At 39.4% G+C, this 9,517-nt stretch overlaps 1 protein-coding gene across 1 annotated transcript in view; it reads right to left on the bottom strand.

Annotated features, from left to right (window-relative positions):
* The window catches only part of CGRRF1 (cell growth regulator with ring finger domain 1), a 27,347-nt gene that overhangs the window by 11,388 nt on the left and 6,442 nt on the right, over positions 1-9,517 (bottom strand). The gene's annotated exons all lie outside the window — the stretch shown is intronic.

The raw sequence follows: 9,517 nt of genomic DNA on the forward strand, positions 1-9,517 counted from the left end.
TGAAAAGGAAACAACCATGTGGATAATTCTCAAAAACAACATACTGTGCTGGAGAAGCCTTACATAAAAAAGTGCATGCTCTATGATTCCATAATAGGAAAGCCTACAGTAGGAAAAACTAATTTATGGTAGAAATAAAGTGGGTAGGAGTATGAACTGACTGGGAAAGGGTGTGAGCAAACTTTATCTGGTGATGGTAATGTCATATATCTTGGTTGAGGTTTGAGTTGCATACATATGTTTGACAACATTTAAGATTTGTACATTTCACTGTATATAAATATTACTGCAAAAGAAAATAAAAGAACTACAAACAAAAACAAATATTTAACTCTAGACAGCAATATGCAATGCTTTAATACTTACAGATGAAGACTACAAACTTACTTTGAAGTTTCAAGAAATTAACATGAACTGATGGGTAGATAAGAGGAATAGATGGATAGATACATATGTAATAAAGACATTATAATAAAATGTTGATTGTAGAACCTAAGTGATGGGTATATGTGTGTTCACTATGTATTCTTTTAAGTTTTCTGTATGTTTGAAAATGTTAATTAATAAGTTTTAATTAAAAAAAATCATAGCTGAGTTAAAAGATGGATCTTTATGGATCTGAAAAGAAAAAAGTAATAAAGTAATGAGTAAGACTGATACCATGGTTTGATATGTTCTGAGTCTGGCAGCAGGCAGTGGCAACTAAGCCTTCTCACAAATAGAGGGCCTTACAGGTTGTCCACTCAAGACAAAGGCCAGAGCCAGGTTCACACCTTGAATCCAGGAATTGGGTTAGGGCAATATCAATATGGAACAGAATTGTCATTGTAAGACCTAGTCCTTCCTGAGGGGGTCTAGGAATCTGGTTAAACAGCAAGGATGAGGACAAAGGAAGGGGACAGGGGACTTCCACTAAAATCCAGGCTGCAAACTAAAATTTCAAAATCATAACTATAATGCTAAGAGAAAGCCAGTAAAATTAACAAATGGAATAAAATTTCACTCCAGATGATTTTAATTTTATAGAATGTTGGATAAGGCTGTTCTATTTCTGCCTTAAAGAGCTAAAAAGCAAGTCTCTAACAGATCAAAGCATTCCAGGTAAGTTAACTAAATCCCAAAACAAAATTCAAGAATATTTATATGAATACAAAATATCCAACACCCACTAAGGTAAAATTCACAATGTTTAGCATCTAATAAAACTTCACAGGCATGCAAAGAAGCAGGAAAATATGACCCAGAATGAACAGAGAAACTAATGAATAGATCCCAAGGATGGGATAGATACTGGGATTAGTATTAATAGATCCCAGGAATGGGATAGATATTCAGATGAGTAGACAAGGGTATCAAAATAATTGTTATAACCATACTCCATGTGTCAAGAAAATAAGTAAAGATTGTGCTACAGTATAGAGTCAAGGATGATACAGAAAAGACTCCAATCCATCTCTGAAAATGAAAAATGCACTGGATAGGATTAGCGGTAAACACCCCAGGTGGCTCGGTGGTAAAGAATCCACCTGCCAATGCAAAAGACATGGGTTCGATCCCTGGTTCAGGAAGATACCGAGAGAAGGAAATGGCAACCCACTCCAGTATTCTTGCCTGGGAAATGCCCTGGACAGAGGAGCCTGGCAGCCTACAGTCCGTGGGGTCACAAGAGTCAGACACAGCCCTGCGACTAAACAACAACCACAGATATCACAGGACAAAAGATTAGTAAATTTGAAGATATAGCAACAGAAGGTATACAATATGAAACACAAAGGAAAAAAGGCTGAACAAAAAACCAAAACATCAGCGAGCTGAGGGATAAGTTCAAGCAATCTAATATACACGTAACTGAAGTCTGCAGAGGAAGGGAAGAGACAAAACAAGAAAACTGCAAACAAATATCTCTCAGGAACATAAATACAAAATCCTTAACAAAATTTTAGCAAATTTTTTAAATCCAACAGTATATAAGAAGGTTAATATTCAAGAATGCAAGGTTTATCTCAAGAATGCAAGGCTGGCTTAACATTACATTAGAAATGTAATATTATACACCATATTAACAAACCAAAAAAGGAAAACCATACAATCTTCTCAATACAGAAAATACACTCAATACACGCAGAAAAAGTGTTTGCTAAAACCCAATGTCTAGTCCAATAAATACCATCAGGAAACTAGAAATGTGGAAAAAGAACTTAACCTGATAAAGGGTGGTAATAAAAATAAAGTATAGCTAACATCGTACTTAATAAAAAACTGCTTTCCTCCTAAAGTCAGGAACAAGATATTTAACAGCCATGTGTCCTTAAGCAATCACTCCAACTCTATGTAACTGTTTCACCACCTGCAAATGTTTATAACAGGGCTTGGCATTATGGAAGTGCTTGCAACAGTAATCTTGATGATGGAGTGGACTTATGGGTTGGCAGAGAGAAAACACAAATCCAGTAACTTCTCTTTGATCCTCAGAATCAGTTACCCCACAGCTTTTGACTTCACTGCTCATTGTTGCCCCAATGCCCTTTAGAGGTCAAGTCAGGCATATGAAGTGGTAGGACACAAGATATAATCTTCCTGTGACAGTCAAAACACCTTCTCTTTCTTACCTACATCCTATAGAGTGAAAAAAAGCAGAGAAAAAACCACTCTACAGTCCAGTCACTCAGTCGTGACCCCACAGATTGCAGCATGCCAGGCTTCCGTCCATCACCAACTCCCAGAGCTTGCTCAAACTCATGTCCATTGAGTCTGTGATGCCATCCAACCATTTCTTATCCTCTGTCATCCTTCTTCTCCTGCCTTCAATCTTTCCCCGCATCAGGGTCTTTTCAAATGAATCAGTTCTTTGCCAGGTGGCCAGAGTATTGGTGCTTCAGCTTCCCATCAGTCTTCCACTGAATATTCAGGACTAATTTCCTTTAGGATGGACTGGTTAAATCTCCTTGCAGTCCAAGGGATTCTCAAGAGTCTTCTCCAACACCACAGTTCAAAAGCATCAATTCTTTGGTGCTCAGTTTTCTTTACGGTTCAACTCTCACATCCATAAATGACTACTGGAAAAATCATAGCTTTAACTAGAAGACTCTTTGTCAGCAAAGTAACGTCTCTGCTTTTTAATATCCTCTCTAGGTTGGTCCTAGCTTTTCTTCCAAGGAGTAAGTGTCTTTTAATTTCATGGCTGTAGTCACCATCTGCAGTGATTCTGGAACCCAAGAAAATAAAGTCTATCACTGTTTCCACTATTTCCCCATTTATTTGCCATAAAGTGATGAAACCAGGTGCCACGATCTTGGTCTTTTGAATGTTGAGTTTTACCCAGCTTTTTCACTCTCCTCTTTACTTTCATCAAGTTCTTCTTCGCTTTCTGCCATAAGAGTGGTATCATCTGCATATCTGAGGTTATTGATATTTCTTCTGGCAATCTTGATTCCAGCTTGTGCTTCATCCAGCCCAGTGTTTCTCATGATGTACTTTGTATATAAGTTAAAATAAGCAGGGGGACAATATACAGCCTTGACGTACTCCTTTCCTTTGGAACCAGTCCATTGTTCCACATCCAGTTCCTAAGGCCCACTTGACTTCACACTCCAGGATGTCTGGCTCTAGGTGAGTGATCACACCATTGTGGTTATCTGGGTCATTAAGATCTCTTTTGTATAGTTCTGTATATTCTTGCCACCTCTTCTTAATATCTTCTGCTTCTGTTAGGTCCATACCATTTCTGTCCTTTATTTTGCCCATTTTGCATGAAATGTTCTCTTGGTATCTCTAATTTTCTTGATGAGATCTCTAGTCTTTCCTATTCTATTTTCCTCTATTTCTTTGCATCAATCACTTAGGAAGGCTTTCTTATCTCTCCTTGCTATTCTTTGGAACTCTGCATTCAAATGCGTATATCTTTCCTTTTCTCCTTTGCCTTTAGCTTCTCTGCTTTTCTCAGCTATTTGTAAGGCCTCCTCAGACAACCATTTTGCCTTTTTGTATTTCTTTTTCTTGGGGGATGGTTTTGATCACCGCCTCCTGTTCCATCTATAGTTCTTCAGGCACTCTGTCTATCGGATCTAATTCCTTGAATCTATTTGTCACTTCCACTGTATAATCATAAGGGATTTGACTTAGGTCATACCTAAATGGTCTAGCGGTTTTCCGTATTTTCTTCAATTTAAGTCTGAATTTTGCAATAATTCTGGCTCCTTCCTCATTATTTAATTCTCCCTAACTCATCCCACCATTTTTTTTCTTTACCCACACTGCCTGACTATAACTACATTACCAGCAGTAAAAGCGAGCATTTAGATCTCATCATGTTCATTTCTACTGTAGGTTCAAGTACTGTATTTCAGGTATTTTATAATCCTGTGCCTAAAAATTTCAATTAAAGAATCCTTTAAGGTATTAGAGCCAGAAACCCCAAAAGGCAAAGCTTTAGGGGAATATCTGGAAGCAGCCCACTGTGAGCATATTCCTTTGTGAAAAGCTTTTTATATTTCATAATATATCTGCTTTTAATATAAAAACATTTCTCCAAATCTTTACATAAATCAATACTGTTAGAGGTTATACCATATCTGCTCTGTGCCTATATGCCTCAGAATGAAACAAATAATTTGACATGCAAATACCGCTTCTCTTTAAGCATGATGCCCCAAGGCTGCTTGGCACAGCATCACATCAACAGTTGGCAAAGTACACCTATTATTAAAAGAGATTCCTTTCTCTAGATTTTTAATTTCTTTCCCTCATGCTTAATCTCAGGTCTACATTTTCAGTCCTTGATTTAATGTCTTTTAAAATTGTTGTTATACATGTTGCTCAATATTCAGCCTTTTTATCTGACATAGCCTTTTTATTGCAAAGGATAACGTACCTATAAAAGGTACACAAGTACTTTTTTGAATAACAAAATAATTGTTATTCAAGTTAAGAACCAAACAATATCCTCAGAAAGTCTCCTGTGTCACCCCCCATGTACTACCCTTCCTTCTCTATCTTGACTTCAAGCACTATAATTTAGTTTACCTGTTTTTGAACTTTTATATAGGTGGAAGCATGCTGTGTATACTTTTATTTCTTATTTTATCACATTACATTGAAGATTCATTTTTGTATCTATACTTACTGGGAGGGATTGGGGACAGGAGGAGAAGGGGACGATAGAGGATGAGATGGCTGGATGGCATCACTGACTCGATGGACGTGAGTCTGGGTGAACTCCGGGAGTTGGTGATGGACAGGGAGGCCTGGCGTGCTGCAATTCAGGGGGTCGCAAAGAGTCGGACACGACTGAGCGACTGAGCTGAACTGAACTGATACTGCACTGTTGTGGCTATATAGTATTCTATTGCAAAAATATGCCATGATCTACTTACACGTTCTACTCTTAATGGACATTTAAGTTGTTCTCATGTTTTGGCCATTAGGAATATTGCTTATATGAATACTTTCATAACAGGTTCTCAATGTATATATGCAAATACGTTTCTGTTAGGAATGGAGTTTCTTGACCAAAAGGTCTGTGCTTCAACTTTGGTGGATAATGTTAACAACTGTTCTATATGGTTATAGAACATATAAATTTACACTCTACCAGCAATGAATGAGGTCCCCCCTTGCTCCATATCCTTGCCAAAACATTATTAGCCATCCTGGTAGGTGTATGGTGGCACTGAATTACGGTTTTAATTTATATTTTCCTGAAGACTAATGATATGGAGCACTTTTTTGTTTATTGCTACTTGGATATCCTCTTTGGGGAAAGCCCTTTCATATCCTTTCCCTACTTTTCTACTGGTTTGTCTTTATTTGTCTTGTTTATAGAAAATTCTTTATATGGTATGAATATTAGTCCTTTATTTGTATATATCTTTAGCTCCTCTATACCTTGCCTTTTCACATACATAATGGTATCTTTAGATGAACAGGGTTCTTAATTTTAACATAAAATCTATTAATCTTTTCCTTTAAGGTGATGTTTTTGCTCTTTGACTTTTCATTACTGCTTCATATAAATTATGTCTTAACACTGCTGCTGCTGCTGCTACTGCTGCTAAGTCACGTCAGTCGTGTCCGACTCTGTGCGACCCCACAGATGGGCGCCCACCAGGCTCCCCCATCCCTGGGATTCTCCGGGCAAGAATACTGGAGTGGGTTGCCATTTCCTTCTCCAATGCATGAAAGTGAAAAGTGAAAGTAAAGTCGTTCAGTCATGTCCGACTCTTAGCGACCCAATGGACTACAGCCACCAGGCTCCTCCATCCATGGGAGTTTCCAGGCAAGAGTACTGGAGTGGGTTGCCAGTGCCTTCTCCGCTTAACACTGCTACACTTCTAAATTACAGTCTCAGACATTTTCATATTCCTATCCCCTTAGAGGAGTCAGTAAAGCATAGCTAGAGTGGCCAGGGCTTAGTCAAGGCTCTGGGTCCTTATTTGACTTAGCCAGCCCTGTTCCCCTGATATCCTCATGCTTTGAGGGGAAAACAGGGGGTGAGGCGAGTAGAATTCACTGTGTGACAGGTGACATCATAGCCCGACCACATCTCTTGTCCTAAACATTATGCTTAATGTAGTCTAAGATCACCATACACACTGATGACACGTCGAGCTTTCAGCCTAGAATAATCCTCAACCTTTTCATATACATGACCTATGATGAATTTGCTCTTTTTGCACAAAAATTCCACAACTTCCACAGTTTAAACTTATTTGATGTGGGCCAATATTTCTATCTTTAATGTATTACTCAAAGGTAACATGCAGAAATGATTTAGATTAAGGTTAAACACTGGAGACTGGCTATAGAACAATTCATAATTAGTGTTGACAATTGGTTCTGTCAAATGCTAGTATTTAGACCCAGTAATGTATGTGCCTCTGGCTACCATCCTTACATCTGGTCTTTTCCACATTTTTAGTCAAAAAATCTGAATAAAGACATTGATGCCTGGTATCAAATCATGGCTGATATGATTTTAGAAGAAATAATGAAATATAAAACTGACAAATTTTATTTTCAATCAAATTGCAATAAAGACATTGATATGCGGTATCAGATCATAGCTGATATGATTTTAGAAGAAATAGTAAAATATAAAACTGACAAATTTTCTTTTCAATCAAATTGCATTTTTATCTTTTTCCATTCAAAGTCATTTTGACAACTCTTAATAATGGAATGCTAACTAAATAAATGTTTCTTAACATTCACTGCTTTCTCTTTTATATAAATCCAGCCCCCTCCTTTTTTTTTCCCATTAAGAGAACTTTCTAAAGAGAGAGAGGGAGAGAATTTTCTATTCTTTTTACTGTTACAATTTCATACTTAATCCTCCTGGAATTTTCAATGATTCCGGTTTTTCCCATTTCTAAAGTGTTTGCTGCACTTTTACTGCTTAAACTTCCAGCACAGTGGCGACCTGGGGACTTCCAATTCAATCCATGCTTTTTCATAGGGCCCATCCACTGTCTTACTCTGTACACACTTCCTAAGCTTCCTGTCAGCTGCTGAATCAGTAGAACTGACCTCCTTTTCTTGCTGGAGTCTCACAGAGTCCCTCATGAATAAAAGTTACTCTGAGGCGAAAGTTTCAAGTTCCGAAAGTAAACACATTTATCACCCCTTCAGACTTGAGTGCTAAAGCCAGTTAGAAAATGCACAGGCAGCTGTTAATCTGGGGGTGAGGGCGCTTCTCTTCTGTGACATCTTGCACATTGGCCTCACTTGGCTAGCTGGATACTGACGCTGGGTCAGGATATATCAATAAAAAACTTTCATGGGGAAATCCTTGGAGAGGAGGAGTGTTGTTTCTGAGCAAATTTGAGTCAAGGGATTCAATCTCTAAAATTCTGTGCCTTTAACTGTAAAAAGAAAGGTTAGAATAAGTTATCTTAAGGCCCTATTAAGGTCTGAAATGCCATTTCTAAAAGTTTTTTCTTCTAAATTGTTCCAAGAAATCTATTCCCAGCAGAAGTGTCCCATATCTTGTACCCTAAGCAAATACAAAATAATGTTATATTCTTTTCCTAAGAGGGCTTCCGAGATGGCTCAATGGGTAAAGAATCCACCTGCAATGCAGGAGACACAGGTTTGATCCCTGGGTTGGGAAGATCCCTTGGAGGAGGGCATAGTAACTCACTCCAGTATTCTTGCCTGAAGAATCCCATGGACAGAGGAACCTGGTGGGCTACAGTCCATGGGGTAGTATGATTGAAGTGACTGTACATGTACCTCATCACCAACCTCATCACACACACACAACCTGCTGCATTCGACAAGTGAGATGAGAAATAGTCAAGGTCAGTGTCTCAGGCAGGCTTGGCAGGAGACAGAAAACCACATCAACATTTTAGCAAAGAATTTAATATAAAGAACTATTAACCAAGTACTGGAGGACAGTCAAGGCAAGAAGGAGTTATCCCAGCAAGAAGCAGTTATCCTTCCTAAGGCTAAGGAAACAAAAGGAAGCATGGGGATTACTATAGCTAGAAGCTGGGAGAAGGAATCCCCCAGAGCTGGATCCAGACCTCTGTAGTAGGAGTGCTGGCCAGCTGGTACTGATATTTCTGAAGGAGTGCAATAAGCCTGATTCTTGGTGTGAGGAAAAGTTGAAAACTAAAATAAACTGCTGCTTCACAGGCCAGGGTGATGCCAGTACTGCAGGAATGTAGACCAGGAAAAGGAAGCAAATGGTTAACAGGAAGTCCCTTCCTCCTTTACCAGCCTTTCAGACTCTAGGATGAGATGGTTGGATGGCATTACCAACTCGATAGACATAAGTTTGAGCAAGCTCTGAGAGTTGGTGATGGACAGGGAAGCCTGGCGTGCTGCAGTCCACAGGGTCTCAAAGAGTCGGATACAACTGAGCAACTGAACTGAACCGGCAGAGCCTAACAGGGAGCAAACTAGCATAAGAGAAATAGCTTTGCAAAGTCCCAGCTCCAGAATCAAAAGCAGAGTACAGATAGCGTGTCTGCTGCTGAGAGACAAGAGACTTTGAGAAGACCAAATGAAGACTCACAGTACCCTTGGGGCAGTACTCAGGAGACAGAGACCTTCCTCAAGAGGACCTGACCTCACTATCAAGCAGGGGCTCCAGCTCTATGGATTGACTTAGATTTGAAAAGTAGGCCAAAGGTCATAACTCCCCATAAAGGTCATAACTCCCCAATATGACACTATGACAAGTCAGGTTTCTAGTTCCAGCCTGGAGTTTCTCCTTCTGTGTACTTGATGTAGGACTTAGGAGGCCACCTATCTATTTTATTCCTATGGATACGCTAATCCATTCAGTTCAGTCCAGTCGCTCAGTTGTGTCCGACCCTTTGCGACCCCATGAATCGCAGCACGCCAGGCCTCCCTGTCCATCACCAACTCCCGGAGTACACTCAGGCTCACGTCCATCGAGTCAGTGATGCCATCCAGCCATCTCATCCTCTGTCGTCCCCTCCTCCTCCTGCCCCCAATCCCTCCCAGCATCAGAGTCTTTTCCAATGAGTCAACTCTTCACATGAGGCTG

The sequence above is a fragment of the Bison bison genome, unplaced genomic scaffold, assembly GCF_000754665.1.
Source record: "Bison bison bison isolate TAMUID 2011002044 unplaced genomic scaffold, Bison_UMD1.0 scf7180017864254, whole genome shotgun sequence".
Classification (NCBI taxonomy): Eukaryota; Metazoa; Chordata; class Mammalia; order Artiodactyla; family Bovidae; genus Bison; species Bison bison.